Source organism: Grus americana, chromosome 4, assembly GCF_028858705.1.
Source record: "Grus americana isolate bGruAme1 chromosome 4, bGruAme1.mat, whole genome shotgun sequence".
NCBI classification, from domain to species: Eukaryota; Metazoa; Chordata; class Aves; order Gruiformes; family Gruidae; genus Grus; species Grus americana.
The window spans coordinates 15,018,989-15,042,692 of NC_072855.1; the positions used below are offsets into that span (position 1 = coordinate 15,018,989).

Consider the following 23,704-nt stretch of genomic DNA (forward strand, 5'->3'; position numbering starts at 1 on the left):
AAAGTTCACCAGAGAGTGCTGACTTCTCTTATCGCGTAACAAGAGATGAAAAGTTAATTTGCCTGTCTTAAATGTTGGACATTATGCTTCAGATATCTGAAAAAAGCTCAATATTCCAAAGAAGGCTACCTGAAAATTGGCTATCAAATGTGAGATATAGGATGAAAAGATCGTTTATGACAAAGTTTGCCCCACATTTTTTCTATTAGGGAATTTGCACTTGTTAAACTTGTTTCAAAACATTCAAAGATAGCATGAGCCAAATCATAAACTTACAATAATTCCAACAATTACCAGTAACTCACAGTATTGCAAATTAAGGGGATTATTAGGAATTTAATAATTACATAGAGTTAGGTAACAAACTTTTTTTTTTTTAATATTTCTAAGCATTTTGGTGTAGAATGGATCTTAAAAGTACAAAGTCTAAATTAAAGGGAGGACAAAAAGAGAAAACTCACATAAAAAAATCAAACCTTACAATTTTTCTAAGGCTTGCTTTGAGACTATTGAAAGATTGAGGTTGTCAGTAGTGGGGATGTAAGATGAAGTAGGGAGAAAACTTCAAAAACATCAGTGGATTCAACTAAGAAAGATGCCAGGGAGCTCTAAGTAGAACTTAGCTGATGGATCGTCAAAATTCTATTCAGCTAATTCACAGAAATACTTCCTTATTTCTTGTAACTACGAAACCTAGCTGGAAATGACTCACAGCACAGAAGTAACACTATACAACGTTCCCCTATACAACTGTTGTGATAAGCCACTTTTTTGGCAGCCTATACCTACTGAATTTGGGTGGCTGCCTTTACTGTGGGCGTGGGGGCCTTTGGAAATAAAAGTCTTGGAATAAATACAGTTAGTGAAATTACCAGACATGTCTGTTATTGATTAAGAAAAAGTTTTGCAATCATTTAGACTAGTAAACTTGGCTCAAATTGTAAATGTAGATGTTCCATGGATTAAAAGAGGAGTAAGTGACAATCAACAAACTGTAGCTGCGTGTCTGCTTTTCAGCAGGACCATAAAAATCTTTTTGCAGGCAACCAAAATGCTGGGGCCGCATGATGTGCTTTACACTGCCTTTCTCCCTCTGTCCGTCAAACACGGGGACACAGAGACGTGCAGCGCGTTGTGCAGGAGCCAAGGAGAGTGTCTGGTTCTCTTGGCAGTGCAGAGGACCCCTGCCAAGCAAACCGATGTGGGGGCACATGCCAGTCATGCCCCCATCCCAAGAACACCATCTTAATCAAAATAACAAAAAACCCCTAGTTTCCCATAAGCCTGGCTCAGATGGGCTGCTTCCATTCAACTTGAAGCAAGGAAAATAAAAGACCCCAAGCCACCAACAGTTTGTAAAAAGTGTAACTAAGCGTAATGAGAAAATGAGAATTAGCTTTCATGTGCTGTCTGAAAAAATAACTACAGTCAACATATGAAACATGGTTAAAAAGCCAGCGATGTCCTATTTGCTGAGAACAATGAAAACTGATCAAAAACTTTCAAATATTGCTACTTGAATGAAATTTCAAAATGAAAGTCAAGGGGAGAAAATATGAAAACAGCTACCCTTGCTTTTGTTTTAGCTCTGTTGCACAAAATGCAGCAGATTTCCTGAGGCTTTTACTTTCAGAAGAAGGATGCGCAACCCAAACAGATTCCAGGCCTCTGCAGGAAATTTCATGAGTTCTTTGTCCAAACATCAGAATGGACCAAGTTACAGGAACCTGCAGAATCCTTGGGGTGACCCAGTATCTTAAAATGCTGAGCAGAGATGTTCTGTTTTAGACCGGAGCAAGGTCACCGTCTGTTCATGTGGACAGTCAGTGCTAGTTTGTTCTATCAACAACATGCTAGACAGTATGTGCTAGTTAGTACTTTTATGTCACTGTTATTTGAATAAGAAGAAAATCTACAGGTTCTTCAGGACATTTAAATTTTCCTTAAAAAAACCCCCCAAACCCAACAGAAAATAACCAAAACAAAACCTACATGACACTGGTGCAGAAAAAAAATGACTTTTTTCCCCAAAGGTGAGTTAGCAAGCACAAAATTTGCTTCTGAAAATGAGACATCAGCTTCTAAATCATTTAGACACCTTTGAAAACCGGATTTGAAAATCCAGCTGACAGCATAGCCAGATTCCTTGTCAGGCACCACTGGAGGAAGAACTGAAGAATTTGGCTTTCAGTTCTGTAAATAATTTACTCAATCTGTCTCTCATATGAATTCCTACAAATAGCTAAAAATGTGTATTAGGAGCCAGATCTTTGTGCAGAGACTGCGACACTACAGAGGGATCGTGTCATCTTTACGCTGGTTATCCTTCCTCAGTCATCCGGCCGTCTGTATTTTCACAATGAAGTTTAATGGAAGCAGACGAAAGTTGCTGTAGACACAGCTATATGCCTGGTTCAGAAAGTCAGTTGTAAGATTACAGTTAAGGTGCAGAAAGTGTTGAGAAGCTTAATTTTTATGCTGCCAGTGTCCTGCTCTATCTCCTTTTGAAGTGCTTTGTAGTACCAGGCCAGCTGTATTTAGTACAACAGGGAACAGTGGTGGAAACTGAAACAGTCATTTTACCAGCAAGTGTAAAGCAGTTGTCAAATGGCATTGTCAAGATTATTCTGAAAGTCTGTCTTCACAACAACAGCAAACAGTCACATGTAGGAGGAAGTACTTATTTATCTGATTTAAATGAACACAATCTGGTTTCACTAATTTGTTTCTGGCAATAATTAGCATGTGGCTCAATTTATTTTAATAGCACATTAATTTGATTCCTTCTCCTGCCAGAAATGCAACCAGAAGCTTCACAGTAACAAAATATATTTCTAATAGGAGCTGCCAAAGTTATCTGTGAAGACAGTTATTTAGGAAACTGTTTGTGTTGTTTTATTAAGTGTAACTTTATAATGCAGTTCTAATATATTACTAATACATTCTACCCGGAAACATAAATCAGCAACGCAGAAAATGAATACGGGGGAATTAGGCAAAAAAGGGCCAGTCGTTTGGTAGAGACTCTATTGATTTGCCTACGGAAGAAGGGAAGAAAAAGGTTGAAAAAGGCAGGCATGAGCTTTTGCTGTATGCCATGAGGCTGCTCAAGGTGGCAGGCTATTTCTAGGACCTGCATCCCATGCAATCCTCATGTTTCAAGTCATAGTAGGCATCTGCTGGAACAAAAGCAGGCTATGGAACACAAGCTAACCCCTTGGTTAAAATTCTTTTCTTCAGCAGAAACCTTTTAAAAGCAGAAGAGCATAGGAAGAAACTAGGGCAACTCACAGATGCTTTCCTTCAGGGCGCGTGGGTTCAGAGCTAGCACACCACCAAGATGGTTTCCCCTGTGAAGCAATTTTTGTGCACTCTTGCTAAACGCTTCACAAAGCTATTTGAAGGTCAGTGATACTGATAGGTTGAAACAGTGTGAGTGGAAGAATATTCTGCAGGTTTTTGGTGAGTTTCCTGTGGACAGCTACCACGCGCCCAGGCACCAATCAGCACTATGAGACCTGTCCGGTGGATACCCATTGTTTCCTCTCTATGAATCTGCCTCAAAACGAGATAAGACAGAGAATGTACTCTCTCAGTCTTCTCTACCTTAAGCCATATTCAACAACTCTGCCTCCGTGGCAATAGACATTTAAAATCTTAGCACAGAGAAAATAGATTTCTTTTGATGGGCTGCTGCTTGATTTTAATGGGGGAAAAGAATTATTCCTCCTGATTTTAAATTTTCTCATCTTCTCAAGCTATTCAAAGAGCTTATAAATTATTTTAAGATATATTTAAGTATTTTCATTTCCTAGTTCTTAAAAGAAATTAATATTTCGGGAACAATGTATTTATGCACTATGGTTTCAAGGGATTTCAGTAGATTTTGGTACCTATGCGTAGGACTACTGTGTAGAACATGAAGAGTGTTTTTCCTCGTATTTTAAAACATAAGACCTATATGTAAATAGAAAAGATGTATGTGATTTCTACAAGGATATATTTTAGTAAACATATATTCTTCTATTAAAAATAACATTTTGTAAAAAAATTGTTGCTGTGAGGGAAAGCTGTAACATCCTGAAAGCATCTATCCATAATATAGAGTGAGGAATGGTGTCCAGCCTAAGAGCATGGCAGCATTTGAGGGAGCCCAGAAATTAGCGTGTGTGGGGCACTCACAGTGCAGCCCCAGTAAATCTTTGTAATGAAATTTCCAAAACAAATACTTCTGTTGTAAGCTGACTCCCCGTAAAACAGCTTTGCTGCAGGTTTGTTGTATTTTTCAGCAAAAAAGGGTATTTTTTCTGAAAATGTGCTCTTCCTGCAGGAAATCATTTAAAAATGGAATAGGTAATTCCAAATGTCAATTCATTCAGAATATGACCAATAGATATTTTGGTTGTATTTGGAAAGCATTTTATGTTTTTATTTGAAATTTTAAACACAAATATTTGAAGCCATAGCATTTACAGTATTGTGTGTATAAATAAAATAATTAAAATGTTGCATAGAGCCGTCATTATGGCAGACGGACAAACTTATAATTATATGCAGCAAAACTACAGAGCCCTGATTTAGCATAAACTGGAGTCAACAAGAGTCCTACTGTTCTCTTTCATTGGTCTTTTACAGAGTGAATATGAACCCTATGATTTTCTTCATAAAGCAACCTGCAAATTCAGTTTTCTTCTTTCTTTTCTTACTGTGCTATGGGTACTCCTCACTATTTTGCTCAGGGAGGGTGATTACAGGAATACTTAGGAAGAGATTTAATGGAGGAACAACGATGGCACGATGGCATTACTACTGTCCATTGCAGGATGGACCTTTCTGGTTGCATATTGCAGGAGTGCCTCTGCAGCTGTTCATCCTCTCTTCTTGCTTTCTGTTCAAGGTTTCATCCAACTGAAGCAATGCTAACGTGACTTTTGGTTTTGTTCCAGAAGTCTGTCCTTACTCATGTTTTACAGAACAGAAAGTTCTGGAGCTGCGAGGCAGTTTCTGGTGGGATTGTATCTTTTGTGCTGTGCTTGTGACTCCATTATTAGGGTTTTTTTTCCACCTAGATTTATTTGCTTTAGTTACTGATAAAAATAATTTCAATTGACCCATGTCTACTTGCCAACTCAGTTACCACTGGGTCCCACGAATGGTTCAGCTGAAAAAAAAGAGGGAAAAAAATTCACCCATTTAAAAACAGTTTATTTTGATATTTATGAAATTAAAGATTTGTTTTTTTCAGACTATGTTCAGAAAGTTCACCCAGGTACCATTTATAAAAGCACTATTTGACTCCAAGGGAACAAACTTTCCTTAATGACTTTGTGGATCATATGAAAGTATTTGTAACAAATATATACCTTTTTTTAAGGCTGAACAGCAAGGTACATGGCACTGCTGCGGAGTGACCAGTCCCAAAATTTCTTCGTGTAACCGTTATCCCAGAGCAACAGACATTGACAAAAGCTTACGTCTGTACGCACTGAGCTCCTGTTTCAATCAGAGGAAGTTGTAAAATCTCACTTCCTCAGAAAATTTCTCAGCATCTTGAAGTGGTTAGCTGTTAAATTCCCTCAAAGTCTCTTATCTTCAGAAAAAGTTCTTTTAACATTATAATTGACATCAATATTATTTTGCCTTTAGTAAATGGCTACTTTAATATCCAAGCTGTTCACTGTAAGAAAATGTCTCATTTACAGGGGAGGGACTCAATGGCCATCTCTTTCTGCCTCTGAAAGAGCAGTATCCCAGGACAGACGAAAACACAGCATGATTCTCCTCCTGCAACCTTTCCACTGGCACGGCTGCCTTGGCACACAGCCTGCAGACTGCCTGCGAGACAGGCTTAATGCACATGGACACACTGGGCATCCCTGGACCTGAAAGTTCTCGTGTACTGTGGAGGATGCTCTCCTGTCCCATGGAAAGCTGCTCTTGCAGGCCTACCGTATTGAAGAGTTGAGGCTCAATAGGGCCAGTAGAAGTGCCCTTTAATGATCTATATAGATATGGGGCATTTTTCTATACAAGGTAGAGAGAAGAATGGATTGTACATTGCTTTTTCTGTTTTGGAGAACATTGCCTTTTACTGTTTATTCCCTTTAGTTCTTGGATGAAGAACTAAAAGCCCTACATTCAGATGTCCATTTTACTTCCCTTTCATTTCTGCACCTTTTATTCATCACTCATATTTTGAAATACTAAGGTAGCCATCAACACAGGATGAAATGCCTGAATCGTGAAACTTGGTTTCTAACAACGTAATTATTTTTGTGTGTGAGTGCTGATGAATTATGATGGGAAAGTAAATACAGAGACAGCTTTTACAACACAATTTAAAGAGATCTAGAGAAAATGGAATGAAGAATAAACTCAGCTTTGAGATATATGGAAAAAAAAATCGTTGCCTTTCCCATGTCAGTGAAAGGGGTAAAAAAAGGGTTAAGAGTATGGATGCTTAGGAGGAATCTTCTTTCTTACCTGGGTACATCCAAACTCTGTGCTGAGGAAAGCTGGAATGAGTAGATGGTGGGGCAAGACATTATTTATACATTGTTCATGCTTGTGTCCTACAGGCAACATTCTGTAGGACAGACATTGTCTTTGTGTTTTGGTCAATGAAAAAACCCTACAACATTCCATTTTTCCATCCCTTTTATTTTCAGTTTATGCTTTGATGATGGATAGTTTTATGGATAAATCCTATTCATAGTAATAGAACTTCTAGTATACATGGAACATGTATATTGTGCATTGCTTCCCTGAAGCAATAATAAGCTGCCCGTAGCATTACAGAATTATATTTAAACCTTTCTAGAAGGTTACATTTCAATCTCTTATAGATTTTTTCTTCTTCTTTTTTCTTTTTTTTTTTTTCCCATTCTGTTTCTTGTAATACTGCTTTGATAAGCAAAGTATTTCCCTCTGTTTACAATGCATTTTGCTGACTTCTTGGTTTTATTTCTTAAATACTACTCAGTGTCACTCACAAGGCAAAACTGCAGACCAGTAAATCCTTCTATATGTTGTGCTAACATAAATAAGTCTGGCATATCTGGTTGGGAAGCTCTGTGTACAGTGATGCTTCTGCTATTTTTTGAATGGAGACCACCTCCATATTAAAATGTCTATGCGTTATCAAGGTCACAAAGTCTGCAGTAATAGGTCAACTCTGCTAATACAAATTAGGTCAGAACACATATTTTTAATCTAAATGTATTCTTCTTCCAAATTAAAAGATTAAGCCTTTGCTTAATTACTGGTAAGGTGAGGATGCACTATACTACTGCTACTGTAGTTTCATATAGCTCGTTAGGGAAATTATGTCAATAGAGCTAGAAAAACAATAGGTTTTGCTTTGGTGGATTGAATGATAAATGAAAATAAACAAGAAAAAACTTGCATCAATTCAAGTCAAAATGAAAGAAAAGTAACTTGCTCCTGAAGAAGTAAAAAAGCTGAAATTTTGGTGCACAATGATGTGTTTTCACCTTTTTCATTTGTATAGCCTAAACTTTAGGTGCCAAGCTTAATGACTGAAGTAGGAGACTGATCACTCTGTAGTCAATGCAGGGAGACTGAGTTTTTCTTAACAATTCAGAGCAGCATCTTTTTATGTCCTCTGAAGTGCTCTTTTTACATTCTTTGTACAGGGAACCTGGAGAGAATGTAAATTTCCAATGTAGGTCAGTATGAATCTCTTTCTATTCATCCCCCAAAGTGTTGAAAAGTTTCTCTTTGTTAAATTGTATAAAGAAAAAATTTCTTGGAAAAATAAATTTTGCCATTTTTGGACCAGGACATCACACTTTGATCAAATTTGTTATTTGCCTATAGACAAAACATCTGTCTGTGAGGTACAAAAAATTTACTGAAATAAATGATGACTGGTAACAAATCAAATTTTCTATTAAGCTGATTAACTAATTTGTGTGTAGTTTGTTTGTTTGTTTAGGGTTTTTTTGTTTGCTTGTTTTTAGGGTTTGTTTTGTTTTGTTTTTTTTCCCCAGAGATTTGGTGTTTGAAATCTGCACACTGTGATGCCAGGAAGCCTAACTTAAATCAGACGAAAGTTTTAACACTGGTTAAGAAATAAAAACATATCAGGTGGTGGTGGCTTGACCCAGGCTGGAGGCCAGGTGCCCCCCAAAGCCGCTCTATCACTCCCCTCCTCAGCTGGACAGGGGAGAGAAAATATAAGAAAAGGTTCGTGGGTTGAGATAAGGACAGGGAGAGATCACTCACCAGTTACTGTCAGGGGCAAAACAGACTCAACTTGGGAAATTAATTTAATTAATTATTTTAATTTATTACCAATCAAATCAGATTAGGATAATGAGAAATAAACCCAAATACTACAAACACCTCCCTTCACCCCTCCCTTCTTACCGGGCTCAACTTTACTCCTGATTTTTCTACCTCCTCCCCTCCAGCAGCACAGGGGGACAGGGAATGGGGGTTGTTGTCAGTTCATCACACGTTGTCTCTGCCGCTCCTTCAGCTTCAGGGGAAGGAGTCTTCACACTCTTCCCTGCTCAAGTGTAGGGTCCCTCCCGTGGCAGACAGTCCTCCATGAACTTCTCCAACCTGAGTCCTTCCCACAGGTTGCAGTTCTTCATCAACTGCTCCAGTGTGGGTCCCTTCCACGGGGTGCAGACCTTCAGGAGCAGACTGCTCCAGCGTGGGTCACCCACAAGGTCACAAGTCCTGCCAGCAAACCTGCTACAGTGTGGGCTCCTCTCTCCATGGGACCATAGGTCCTGCCAGAGCTTGCTCCAGCGTGGGCTTCCCATGGGCCACAGCCTCCTTCAGGTGCATCCGCCTGCTCTGCCGTGGGGTCCTCCACAGGCTGTAGGTGAATATCTACTTCACCATCATCCTCCATGGGCTGCAGGGGGACAGCCTGCCTCACCATGGTCTTCACCACGGGCTGCAGGGGGATCTCTGCTCCGGCGCCTGGAGCACCTCCTCCCCCTCCTTCTTCACTGACCTTGGTGTCTGCAGAGTTGTTCCTCTCACATCTTCTCACTCCTTGCTCCAGCTCCAGTTGCTGTTGCACAGCAACTTGTCCCCCTCCTTAACTACATTATCCCAGAGGTGCTACCACCGTCACTGATGGGCTTGGCCTTGGCCAGGGGCGGGTCCATCTTGGAGCCGGCTGGCATTGGCTCTGTTGGACAAAGGGGAAGCTTCTAGCAGCTTCTCACAGAAGCCATCGCTGTAGCCCCCCTGCTACCAAAACCTTGCCACTCAAACCTAATACACAGCCCTGGTGAACAATGAAAATAGTCTCCATATTTTATTCCAATTCAGCTACCTCTAGAAAGTATCTTATTAAAATAATCATGACCTTTATATTCATGAATCAAGAATAATAGCATATACTAATTTAAAAGCTTAGCACAAATCATTAGCAGCTTATCTCCTTTCATCTTATGTAGTTGTTTGTACTCAACTTGTGGTTTTAGATAACACAGCTGTCAAATATGTGCTTGGGTAAAAGTGGCTGAAATCAATTCCTTTGTGGAAAGAAGGGTGTTTGGATTAGTCCATGTAAATTGCAGTGAGTATCTCTGTCATCAAGCTTGAGTTTGGGGAAAAGGACTTCAACAGTAAGTTTCAAGTAAACCCAGAGACACCTGTGCGAAATATTTTGAAAGAGCCCATCAGCTTAAGCATGCTTTTGGGAGCAGGTAGTACCTGCAGGATACACATGGCTGCCTGGTGTTAATATGGGATTGCCAAAAGGATCAGTAAAGCGTTGCTGATTCCTCTGCCTTTAAAAACACTAAAAAAACCCCCCTACTTTATTTCTGTCTCTTCCAATTCAGCTGATATGGCAAGATAACATATTCAGTGTCTCATGTCTAATTGGGGCATGAAGTAGCAACCGAGCAACTGGGGCAGTTGCTTTTCAGTATCTTTTCACTCATCTATGTTTCAGTCTCACTATCACACTCCCCAGGCATTAAAGTAACATGTCATATTCTGCTTTTCATTTTTTCTCTAAACAAAGTCAACCTAGACTCCAGGTTCCAGAGATGAGAAGCATCAGGGGTTCTTTTCTTTTCTTCTTTTCTTTTCTTTTCTTTTCTTTTCTTTTCTTTTCTTCTTTTCTTTTCTTTTCTTTTCTTTTCTTTTCTTTTCTTTTCTTTTCTTTTCTTTTCTTTTCTTTTCTTTTCTTTTCTTTTCTTTTCTTTTCTTTTCTTTTCTTTTCTTTTCTTTTCTTTTCTTTTCTTTTCTTTTCTCTTCTCTTCTCTTCTCTTCTCTTCTCTTCTTTTCTCTTCTTTTCTCTTCTTTTCTCTTCTTTTCTTTTCTTTTCTTTTCTTTTCTTTTCTTTTCTTTTCTTTTCTTTTCTTTTCTTTTCTTTTCTTTTCTTTTCTTTTCTTTTCTTTTCTTTTCTTTTCTTTTCTTTTCTTTTCTTTTCTTTTCTTTTCTTTTCTTTTCTTTTCTTTTCTCTTCTCTTCTCTTCTCTTCTCTTCTCTTCTCTTCTTTTCTCTTCTTCTCTTTTCTTCTCTTCTCTTTTCTTCTCTTTTCTCTTCTCTTTTCTTCCCTTTCCTTTCCTTTCCTTTCCTTTCCTTTCCTTTCCTTTCCTTTCCTTTCCTTTCCTTTTCTCTCTTTCTCTCTCTCTTTCTCTCTCTCTTTCTCTTTCCTCTCTTCCTCCCTTCCTTCCCTTCCTCTTCCTATGAGACCTCTGAAACAGTTTCCTATGAAGACTTTTCAACCAGTTCAAATGCACAGACAACGCCTTCTTCTGTGCATTAGCCCACCAGTACCTTCTGTACTTCAGTATCAGGTATTGAAGACGTAACTACAATGTTTCATCAATATAGCACCAATTTAACATTGTTCAGCACAGATGCCCAGCTCTCATAGGCATTATACACATGCAGTTCAGAGGATAACCATGACAGTAGCTGGCTAATGACTTTTTGCCACCCTGAGCAGCCTGGACTTCTGGCCTGGCATGCAGTTAAAAAAGGAGTTAGATATAGGATTTGCTGCCTGTCCAGAAGGCAGTGTCCAGCCTCGGCATGACAAAGATTTTCAGCTGTTTCTAAGCTCAAAGTACAGCAAGAAGCCTAAGTCAGGAGCCGAGCCAAGCCAAGCCAAGATACTGCTGACCAGATGATCACTTATCTTTTCCTTTGTGAACTGAAACGCTTGATGAGCTGAGCTGGCCTGCCTGTGAGTACAAGAATTCTGTACCTCTCATTGGGTTCTTGCACACATTCCCAATTCAGCTGTTTTCCAGCAGAAGTGGCACTTAGCTGATGTCCTGCTCAGAAAAAATTCTGAGCACTGCTGTTGTGATGTATGACTGCACCTTAATTTTAGAGTTTTTTGTTAACAAAATTAACATATCCTGTGCTTGAGTCTGACCCAAGACTGAGTACTTCAAAATTTTACTGGTGATCCATTAAACCAATTCAAATGGGAGTTGTCCAATTTTAGAAAGAGGGAAGTCTGTAAAAGCTCACACTGTAGTGACAAAGGATGAGGAAAAGAGGAAAAGACTGAGGTACTTAATGCTTTCTTTGTTCTTTGCCTCAGTCTTTCATAGTAAGACCAGTTGTTTTCGGGGTACCCAGCCCCTTGAGCTGGAAGACGGGGACGGAGAGCAGAACAAAGCCCCCATAATCCAAGGGAAAATGTTTGGTTACCTGCTACACCACTGAGACACACACAAGTCTTTGGGCCAGATAGGATCCACCCAAGGGGTCTGAGGGAGCTGGCAGAAGTGCTCACCAAGCCACTTTCCAACATTTATCAGCAGTCCTGGCTAATCGGGGAGGTCCCAGTTGACTGGAGATTAGTAAATATGATGCCCATCCACAAGAAGGGCCAGAAGGAGGATCTGGGGAACTACAGGCCTGTTAGTCTGACCTTAGTGCTGAGGAAGGTTATGGAGCAGATCATCTTGAGTGCCATCACAAGGCATGTACGGTGCAACCAGGTGATCAGGCCCAGTCAGCATGGGTTTATGCAGGCAGGTCATGCTTGACTAACCTGATCTCCTTCTATGATGAGGTGACCCACTTACTGGATGAGGTAAAGGCTGTGGATGTTGTCTACCTGGACTTTAGTAAAGCCTTTGACACCGTTTCCCACAGCATTCTACTGAGAAACTGGCTGATCATGGCTTGCACGGGCATGCGCTTCCCTGGGTAAAAAAACGGCTGGATGGCTGGGCCCAAAGAGTGGTGGTGAATGGAATTAAATCCAGTCGGCAGCCAGTCACAAGTTGTGTTCTTCAGGGCTCAGTACTGGAGCCAGTTCTGTTTAATATCTTTATTAATGATCCGGACAAGGAGATCGATGTAAATTTCTAGATGACACCAAGTTGGGCAGGAGTGTTGATCTATTTGAGGGTAGGAAGGCTCTACAGAGGGGTCTGGACAGGCTGGATTGATAGCCTGAGGCCAATTGTACAAGATTCAACAAGGCTAATGCTGGGTCCTGCACTTGGGTCACAACAACTCCATGCAATGCTACAGGCTTGGGGAAGAGTGGCTGGAAAGCTGCCTGGCAGAAAAGAACCAGGGGGTGCTGGTTGACAACTGGCTGAACGTAAGCCAGCAGTGTGCCCAGGTGGCCAAGAAGGCCAACAGCATCCCAGCTGGTATCAGAAGAATTGTGACCAGCAGGACTAGGGACGTGATCGTCCCCTGCACTTGGCACTGGTGAGACTGCACCTCAAGTACTGTGTTCAGTTTTGGAAAGACATTGAGGTGCTGGAGCATGTCCAGAGAAGGGCAACAAAGCTGGTGAAGGCTCTGGAGCACAAGTCTTATGAGAAGTGGCTGAGGGAACTAGGGTTGTTTAGCCTGGAGAAAAGGAGGCTGAGGGGAGACCTCATCACTCTCTACAACCACCTGAAAGGAGGTGGTAGCCAGGTGGATGTCGGTCTCTTCTCCCAAGTAACAAGGGATAGGACCAAGGGAAACAGCGTCAAGTTGTGTCAGAGGATGCTTAGATGGGATATTAGGAAAAATTTCTTCACTGAAAGGGGTTATCAATCACTGGCACAGGCTGGCCAGGGAAGTGGTTGAGTCACCATCCCTGGAGGTATTTAAAAGACGTGTAGATGTGGTGCTTAGGGACATGGTTTAGTGGTGGACTTGGCAGTGCTAAGTTAATGGTTGGTTGATGATCTTAAAGGTCTTTTCCAACCTAAATGATTCTATCATTCTAAAAAACTTGAACATCTCTGTACATACTCAGGCTTTTTGTAGGTACTTTTCAATTTAAACTTTTTGTGGTTAGTCATATTTCCTGGAACTAAGCTTTCGGTTAATAAAACTACTTTCTGAACAAACGTTCACTGTAGAGCTTAGCAGCTAGATTCTCATTTAGGTAAATATAGAGATCAAAACACATCACTGAATGTGTGATACATTGAATACATTAAATATATATGGTAAAACATATCTAATGATGTGTTCTAATCTCTGAGAGACTATACAAAGATTCAGCATTAGAATAGCTTTGTCGAGGTTGCACAGTCAGCACTCAGAATTTAAGAAATGCCATAATTTTTGTGTGGGCAAACTTATTCAGATTCCCTCTTTCTCAGTTATCCTCTTATTTACGTGAAGAAAAAAAAAAAAGCATTGGGATGTCTTGCTAAATACATTCAGTGAGTGGGATTTGCTCAGAAACAGTTTACTCTTTTCTCACTGTTCAGTTTGTACCTCATCTTTTCGCTGCCTGTTGTTGGAAACCTTCTCTGGAGACCGAGTAATTACTTTCTTGACAGTCTTGACAGACTTTCCTATGACATCATCACTGTGCTGAGTGCTTCAGAAACATTAACTAATAAATCTTCACAGCACACTTGGAAGATGATGGCATGATGTTATCCAAATTTGACTGATGAGGAACTGAGAGATTCAGGTAAAAATACTTCCATTAATTTTGGGAGTCCACTCTAAGGTGACAGTAATCTAATTTTTCAGAGTACTTATCCTTGTATAGCACTATATTTATCCAAAACACAGGTGTCTCTGACTTCAGCTAACAAACGTAATCACAATTTAAATTTTTTATTCTTTTTTAAATAAAAAAAACTCTACTGCCCTAAATGTTTCATTTGAACCATGTTGCCTTTGAGATAATATCATGAACTCAACAGAAGGTGGACAAAATCTCTTCTGTGATTATGATGGGTTACATGGTGGTTCTACAGCTGCAGGAGAGACCCACAATGGATGCTCTAACAAAAGGTCTGCAAGGAGGGTACTTCTCAGAGTCACAGCTGGCAAGATTTCCCTGGAAGTTGTTCAGGAAATTTGCATCTCAGTTTAGCTAAGAAACTATAGATTTATGGGACTATTAAGTTTACATAAAAGTTTGAAAAAATTTACAGTAGAAAAAAGGAGCTGTAACATAAATGTAATTTCTGTATCCCATCTTAAGTCCTTTCTTCAAAGTCTAGAATACTAGATTTGTACATAAAATGGTGAAAATTATTTTCACATGGTTAAAATATATTTAAAGGTGTTTTTATATGGGCAAAATATTATAATCATCCTTAGTATCCATCTTAGAAATAACTGAGTCATTTGGGCCAAGGCAGGAAGTGACAAAAATATTTTTCTTGGTTTGGATTCTGAGTTTCTAAGTGCAATAGGAACATAAAAATGATAAGAAATGGATTAGTAATAACACATACAGAAATCTGATCATATTTTAGTAGCACAAGGAAAAGGAAGGCTATTTAGGCACATTAAACATATTTGCATACATATATATGTATGTAGATATAATATATATATATATCACCTTTTGCTTACACTGGCCAGATGGCAAATGCATTTTTTAAAAAAAAATACAAATAACTTTTACTTATTTTAATTTAAATTAATTAATTACGTCAAAGACCAGTAGTCCATGAGAACATTGTTTGACCTTTTTTATATTACAGATCATCAGGCAAGACCGAGTATTTCAGTACTCAGAAAATACATTGTTACACACATAACAATAAAGTGAGTTTTCTGCAGTGACAAGGACATGGAGAGAGCAGAATTACTCATTTTTAAGTCAGAAATTGTGAAAAATGAAGGTTTCTGCCATTCTCACTGGAGAGGAAATTTATTTCCCTGCACCAAATTATATTATTTTTATTTATTTATTTATAAATTATACTAGTTGGGAGGCTCAGAAGTTCATACTTCTCCATGTCTTACCCTTCCTCATAGCTAAACTCTGTTGCTTCTGAGGGAGGTAGGAACCCTTGCCCCCTTGGCACCAAATAAAGTGTCGAGGAAAAACTGTTCTTTTCAGTTCTTCACAGGCATTTTGACAAATCCCAAAGCATGAAATCTGTAATCCTTATCTAATGCAGAAGTACAGAGCATGGGGGAGATGTGCATGCAAGTCTTGGTCTCCCTGGGGCTCAGAAATAAAAGACGTGACTGATATTAATCCAATGCAAAGAGTTCAAACCCAGAAAGATTCTCCAGCCTTACTCTTCTTTTCACACCATGATCACAAGCCAAGGACTTTCTTCCAAAAGATAAATTAATTCTGTTTTGGAGAAATATATATAATCTCACTTTACAGGCTCTAGGTGTTAGTAAAGCTAAGTTGTTGAAGTATTTAATCGCTGTCATTTCTCTGAAATTTCATCTTTTGTGAAATTTCAGCTACTTTGAAGTCGAGTTGTCTAATTTCCATTTCTAGTCATTGGATCTTGTTATGTCATTGTCAGCAAGGTTCAAAGGCCTCCCACTATCAAGAAGCTATTTCATGTATTCATGATCAAGCACTTATAAAATAAATTGAGCTCTTTAAGTCTCATATCATGCAGCTTATTTTTCCTATCCCCTCGTTCATTATTTTGGCCCTCCTTTGAACTGCCTTTGCATTTTCACATCCTTCATCTGTGGACAACAGAAAAGGTACAGTATTGCTAGCAGTGGTCGTACTGACACTGTGTGTTGGTCCATAATTGTTTGTTGTCAAAGCCTCTAATTAGTCTGTCACTGTTGGCAGAGTCTCTTATGTACTGTTATTATTGTTACATACAATCATTTCCAAGTTAACATTTCTATAATATTCCTTTTTTAAAATATAGACAAAATACCTCTCTAGGGGTCTAGCTGTATATAGTGTACTGACTATTTTGCCAGCAAACCTACGAGTTGGCTTTATATATTTATTATTGCTTTGCATTTGCTTTACTTAAAATTTGCTTTGTATATTTCATATGTTAAAATGAGTCTGTAAATTATCTCCAGTATATAATTCCCTCCTGTATACTAGGAGGAATGGTCATTTTTCTAGCACGGTAATACATAAGCTAAAAATGCCTGCCATCATACTAAATGAGATCAAAAGCATGTAGCAAACCAACGGAGAACAAGTTCTTCAGTATAAACCAGAACAGTGAATGTGTCAGTGTCTTCTTATGCTGATGTCACATATGTGGTTTTAGCTTTTTATTTTGTTCTTCAGATTTTTTTTTATAAGTTTAGTCCTTCAGGACACTGAAGGACTACTTATCACTGCTGATCATGTAAGATTTTCCTTCAGTGCAGTTACTACAGCAGCTGTCATCTTGGCCCATGCTTCCCAGTGTATTCATGGTCCATCCTGCTGACTGGGCGTAATTCAACAGTATCCTCCACCAAAAGCCAACCCTTCCCAAATAACAAGCATTTTCTGAACCTCATAAGGCTGCTGAGGAGAAAAACGTATTGAAAATCTTTTAAAAGACTTTGATGTCTGATAATTTGAATTGAATGTTTGTGTCAACTATTTGGGCAGTGTGTCTATGTCTATCAGTGTCAGAAATACACACCACTGAGCAGTAGTGTACTTCACCACTGCATATGTAATGTAAATGCAGATGGTTACTTCAAATAGCTCACCGAATGATTCCTAGAAGTGCATGGAATGAAATAGTAATAAAAAAAAGAGTAGGTATTTTAAGAGAGATTACTCTATGAAAATTTATTTGAAATAGTACTCTGCAGAATGAGAACTTCTGACTTAAAGTGGTGAACAGTGTTACTGGATCACCAGCTGATCACAAGCTAACTTCCAGTAAATACTTCATTCCATTATTGCTCTGTATATGCAAGAGACTGATTTGGACAATACCTTTTTTTTTTTTTTTTAGTATATTTTTCCCAGACAATGCTTATTCATTCTGGACACTCAAATAATCACTTTCATAAGTGGCTGGAATTTCTCAGACAACAGATACATCTGTTTCAGATAACATAAGATATTTTCTTGGGATACTCAAGTAGAACCTAGCTCAAAGCACACTGAAATCACTGAAAAATAAACTCAGCTGCGTGCCACAATAAAGCATCATGGTGTTAAGTACTGTAAGAAAAACATCATCATCTTTTGGACAAATAGAGTGTGACTCTCAATTTCTTACAAGTTATGGCTTACAATTATTATTTTATGCTGTGACTATGTTTTATATTATGAAAAGAAACATATCAAAGCCTCACATTTCTTATTCATTTTTACATGTTAATGCTGCTGACTTTAAAAGTCCATTTCTACAGCTTACTAAATAATCACTAGAGATACATGACATGAGGAAAATAAGAAATAATGTTTATCTTGTCTCCAACAGAATTACTTTTATTGAGATTCAGAGAAGCTTTTGCTCTTAAACAAGTATTATTCATATTTGTCTACAACTTTCTTCCTCATTCTGGTTTGCAGGAACTATGCCAACTTAGATTTGGCTTGTACACTGCATATAAACAGACTTTTATATAACTGAGACCGATAGAAATATTCGTCACATTTTATTCTGATTTTATATATATGATCCCAAACATTCCATTATGATGATTGAAAGACCAGCATTGTACTCACTGCTGCCAATTCTCATGAGTGATTCTTCTAGTATATTTTATTTTTCTCCAACAGGCCATAGCTCCAAAGTCATGTGGTTATGCGAGATTCAGCTTTCCTTTAAAAGGGAATTATGTTTTTAAACTTCAGAGGAAAGCTTGACTATATAAAGCCTGTATTATTAAAAAAACCCCCAAAACCCAAAGCAAATGCCCCCTGAAATAAATAATGAAGGATTAAAAAAAAAAAAAAAGGATTTTTGTACTTTAAAACAATGGAACACAGTTTTAGTCTCTGACGTATTTACAGTGATGGGACTAGCAACAAAGGGAACCCAAAATAAAACAAAAATAAATTAAAGCGGTTAATTTGCCCAGTTACAGAGAAATACAGAAAATAAGCTCACAGCAGAAATAATATTCATTCAAGGTATTCTCATATAGATAGGTGAAGAAATCTGGGATATGGAGCTTGATTTGCTACTACTTCTTATCTCTTAAATAATTTCCAACTATGCAAAAAGGTAATTAAATGCTGTATTCAGATAGGCCGAGCAGGGAGTAGGCTAGCGGTTGTTAAAAGGATGGTGTACTAAGTCAGAGAGACATGGATTAAAAATCTTTTTAAAATCCTCAACAAACTATTTGCTCTAAGTGAATTACAAACTACTCCAGCAGCCTTGAATGTTCAGTGATTTTTTCCCCCATCCAAAATCCTTCCAAATGCTTCAGTTCTTGAATGGCCTCATTTAGCAATGTTGCTTTGAATGTCCAGAGATGCAGATCAGTGAGGCTCCCTACCGACATACAGACATGTACTGTGTACTCCCATACCGGGCTTCATAGTGATCAAGAAAGTGAGGAGTGGCATGGGGGCTTGAGTTTATTGCTGGAGCTGAGGAGCTGAGGTTAGTGTGGGTTTTCTGTTGATGTTTTTTAAATAAAAGGGCAGGGATAAGCAGAAGTATAGGTTTGGAGAGGGAAAAAGACGATGAAGAATGGATCAAGGCTGAGCTAGAAACTGAAAAACTGGCATTGAAAAGATCCAAGGTTTAAAACTACTCAGTTTTACCTCTACAAAATTAGCCAGCCTTGGCATTTTGTTGCTTTTGCTTTGAATCAGGCTGAGCAAAGCTGTAATCCTGATGTACTCTTATTAAGAAAAGGCATATTCTGGAAATGTAGATGTGGGCTTTGAGGTAGGATGTGCTGTTTAGTTCTTTCCCCCCCCCTCTTTTTTTCTCTCCCGCTTTCCTCTTACTTGAGACCATGACCAATATAATATTAATGAAGAATTGTCTTCTTGTATTTTGGAGTAAAATTCACAAAGATTTCAAAATGCAGATAAATCAATGCAATGTGCAATGTTCCACGAGTTAATGGAGTTTGGTTGGAGATGGTTGAAATTGGGTAACTTGCATTTACAACCACCGCTACTTATCTAAATGCAACCTATTTCACAGTGTTTCCAAAACAAATGTACCTATAGAGCTGTCAAAAATATTGAGGTTCTGTTGAACCAGCCAAGAAGCAGTCTTGTATTCCTGTGGCTGAGGCTTTTGTACTGAATTCTCACTGGAATCATATCTTGTTGGGAAGCTGATTTTAGGGGGACAACTAGTAAAGGATAGAAAGCAAATTCATAGAGCTGTAGATTGAAACAGCTAAAGTTTTAAATGTCATAACATGCCTTCACCCAAAAAGCTGCCGTATTACTCGAGATTATATGAAGTCAATAGAAGGGAAAGAAATAGTCTATAACCTGCAATCAGGTGAGACAAAAGCATCTGGGAGGAATATGTGGAAAAAAACATGTTAAACTTTCACATTCTTATTTGTTAAACTTTCACATTTTTATTAGTTGTTCTTGAGTGGGGCTCATGCTGAGCAAGGGTTTTTTGCACATTCAACCTATGTGAACACCGCAGAGAAAATCAGCTTCCTCTGAATGTCATTCTACAATAGATTCAGAATCCTGCAGTTTGTGGTCCTAGTATCAGATCACTCTAACAACACAGACACATCTTTGTGCTTGAATGAAATTTCATTGGCTTTGAGTTGCAATGCTGTATCATGATTGAAAAGTTTAATGCATGGTATTTTATCCCCCAAACTGTGGGCTATATTATAATAATTTATTTTTTCTGATAGCTGCTCATTCAGTAGAACATTAAGTACCTGTTTAATTGCTGTGATGCAGATAACTTGTTGTTTGTTAAACAGGGAGACAATCGTGAAACTACCATGAAAAGGCTTGGTAGATGTTTACTTGTCTTTATCATTTGGAAGAAAAATCTGGAAAGTTCCTTTACAACAGATTTTATCATTATAACTAGAAAATAAAAAAAAAAAAAATCTCATTTTCCTATAGAAAACAGAGGACAATTACTTTATCATTCCAGAGAACCCTCAGTTTCACTGTGAATTTTTTATCAGAATGTACACAGGGTTGAACTTTTCATAACTTTTCTCCTTCATTGATAGTTCTTTGCTAAAATTTGGCATAAGGTGGGTGTAGGTGTGCTTGTATCACCATTATTATCTGCTTGCTCTTTGAGTACTCTCAAGTCTATTTTTCCTCGGAAATTAAAAAGAAGAGAATTGCAAAGCTCAACTTCTGCTTTCTCATGAGATGGTTTTGAAATACAGATCCTTAAGTGAATATTGTTGTAGACTGGTGAGGAGCAAAAATGATTCCTAGTATCTTATCTGGAAGTCTATGCACATGAGGTTCATGAAAGAAAATGAAATGCAGCATGTAAGGAGAAGGGGAACAAGGCACATATTTGATGAGAATAAACAGGAACAGCTTCTGTAACAAAGTCTGGGAGGACATCCTCTGTACTAAGAGGGAAAATAACAGGGAGGGAAGAGTTATTTAAACTAAAAAAAAATGCCACAGGAACAAGCGTGTATGAATATATGTATCTGAAAAAAGTTAGAAGGTAATATAAATCAATGAAAAGAATGTGTAACACTTTCAAAAGAGAGTGCAGCTGGAGGGAGAAGCTGTCTTTGAAGAAGGGGGAAAAAAATGGTGTTTTACAAGAATCTGCTGCTTAAGAGGGGGAAAAAACCCAAAGTAGTGCTATGAAGTACGTAGGAGCTGGGGACACACAGAGTTTGGATACCCAAACCCATCCTCTAAAGCAAAAGCAGCAATGCCACATATTGCTCTTCATAAGAGCGAGGTCACCAGCCTTTAGCATTTTTTACTCTCTAAACTTCCCTAAGGACCACTTGGCAGAAGAGGAATGAAAGAATTTGTCATGGAGGAAGATGAGGGTTTTGTAGGCACTGCAATAAATATCTCTTGATACCTTTTTTTTTTTTTAATACTAAGTAATTTTGAAATATACAAGTTTTACCAAGATAGTAAAGATGCTGAGGTAAAAGAAGTGTTTTAAAGTCCAGCATCTTAATGGGAAACTCAGTGAATAAAAGAATAGTCTGTTTTAAAGAACACAAAATAAATTCAATATTTATTAGTATAAAGCTAGTAATCCTTAGAAAAGCTTAGCTGAGTGTGGATATAGCCCTGCCCTGAACTTATGACTGCAGAAACTTATGAGAAATTTTTCCAAATAGAAAAAAAGGCATATGAATAATCACTTAAAGGTTGGAGCTATTTAGGTGGAATGTTTTTTATTTGGTCTATTTGGGCCAGGGAGGTATTTGGAGAGAGGCAGGAGCAAACCAGAGCACAGAGGGAAAAACTGAAGATGCCAAAACTTGCTATGACTACAAAAACATGAGCCTTGAGAGAGTTTGTGGCAGAGTACTGACTAAAAGTGCCTTGTGGCTGTAAGATACTAAACCATCTCTATTTCTTTATCCCTGAAAGGCTTAGTAAAACACTAGGATTGTACCAAAGATCCCTAATTCAGTTCTTGTCAGAATCCAAACTAGTTATTTGAGTACACTCTGGGATCTGATACCACCAGAGTGCTGAGTATTGCTTTCTTCCCACTGGCTTCCCCTCAGCTGCCCTGGAGGAGGGAGTAACCTTCCCCATTTTCCAGGTTTCCTTGACTCAGAGTGTACATGCTGGCCTGAAGAAAATGAAGCAGCTTTTCTATCTGCTGCCCAGATATAACTTTGTAAAGGATCAAAAACATGTAAACTTGTAGTAATTGTGACTAAACAAACTAAACAATTACACAGTCTGTAACAGAAAGGGTGTGAGGCTGGAAAACCTCCTGTCCTCCTAAGCCTTATAGCTGGGTAAATGGAGACATAAAATAGCTGAGTGATTTCCTTAGGGTCTAGTCTTTGAGTATGAAGTATCAGTGCTTTGGGAGAAGTCAGTTTTGCAGGGAGGTCTGTGCGACATTTAAAAGTAATAATTTCTTTTTAAAATGTATGAAGATGTTTCCAACAAACATGTTTTGTCCCTTTCTTCCCTTTGAAATTTGTTATTCTTCCTTTTTTCTCCTTTTGATGTCAAATCAGAATTTAGGCTGGCATTATAATCTTGAACCATCTGGAAACCATAAATTCAGAAGGAAAAACCTCTTGTTCTAAGCAATTAGAAGATCATAAAATTCCTAAAGATTGTTTTTTCACTTTGGCTTTCATATCTGGGAAGAAAAGGATTTTCATGCTTTTTACACCCTAGTCACACAATGTTCTCATGAGGACATCATTTCCTACCACCAACTTTCTTCAGAAAACATACCTTATATTAAGTTATTATATATGACAGTTGATTCCAGTTTATCAGAAATTATATTTGCTACTTAATCACTGGCTTTAGTGTTAGAAGACTGGGTCCCTGACTCCACCTGTGCAGGACACTTTGATCCTGCCACATCATTTTCACTGACATTTGCCAACACTGATGGCCTGGACTTGTAAAGGAAGCCAGACAGACTTAGATGTAATCTTCCCATTATTTATGATGAAATATTGCACCGGTACTGCCTATTTTCTATTTTAAAATTTATCTTAAGAAAACTGACGATTGGCAGTGCTTTCATGTGCTAAAACAACAGACTGGCAAAAAGCTTAGAGCTTACATTATTTCCATTAGAAAGTAGATGTTAGTGGAAAACAAACACTGGCACAGTAAACAACATTATAAAAAATACTGGAAATATCAGTTTTAATGATTGATAAAAATGAACTGGTCTGGACCCAGGTGTAGATACAGGCTAGACCTATGTTAGAGGGATAACAATGGCTGTATAGTCCCAAGATCATATAGCATTGGATAGTGGGGTTTTTTGGGCAGAGATTTAACTCTCTCCCTGAAAAATACATGCCTCAAATCCACTGCTGGCAAACATTTCAAAGTCCTGAAGGGTTCATATGTAAAACACCAGTCTATTAGTTAGTATCCCCTTCTAAAATGCCTCAACCTCGGAGATTAATCACAAAGGAATTCTTCCAAGAATCCTTTAACAAATTTCCTGACAGTATTTTTTGACAAGATTTGTAGCAATCCAACGACCAGTGCCATGTTTGGCCACGTAGTTCCTAAATTATTCTATCCTAGCTATTAATGTTTGATAGGAGACTGGTTCATATTTGAATTTATCAAGGAATGGATGCTTATTTTTCAAAACAGAGATATAGAGCCTCTTCAAGTAAGTGACAGCATGTTCCCAACACAGTTTGTCACAAAACTGCAAAATGGTAAGTAGAAACATATTTAGTAAGAGCTGTGTATCAATAATAGATCTGGATTAACAGTAAATTAACAGCAGCCTGTTTGGCACTCAGAGGTGGGAGGTAAAGGAAAGAGGGAGCACTTCTTGCTTGCATTATGCTTGTGGGAGTCTTTGATGTTACGGACATGTATGAATAGGAACACTTATACTAAAAGCTAAAGCAATGTATCTTGGAGGTACATAGTAAATCTTCGACTATAT

The 23,704-nt window shown here is 38.3% G+C and overlaps 1 protein-coding gene across 1 annotated transcript in view; it reads right to left on the reverse strand.

Annotated features, from left to right (window-relative positions):
* CLNK (cytokine dependent hematopoietic cell linker) overlaps nt 1-3,377 on the reverse strand; it is a 62,636-nt gene extending 59,259 nt beyond the window's left edge. Inside the window, exon 1 of the mRNA XM_054825029.1 lies at nt 3,292-3,377. The gene's annotated coding sequence lies outside the window, so the exon portion shown is untranslated. The remainder of the gene's footprint in view (nt 1-3,291) is intronic.
* Nucleotides 3,378-23,704: the final 20,327 nt, after the last annotated feature.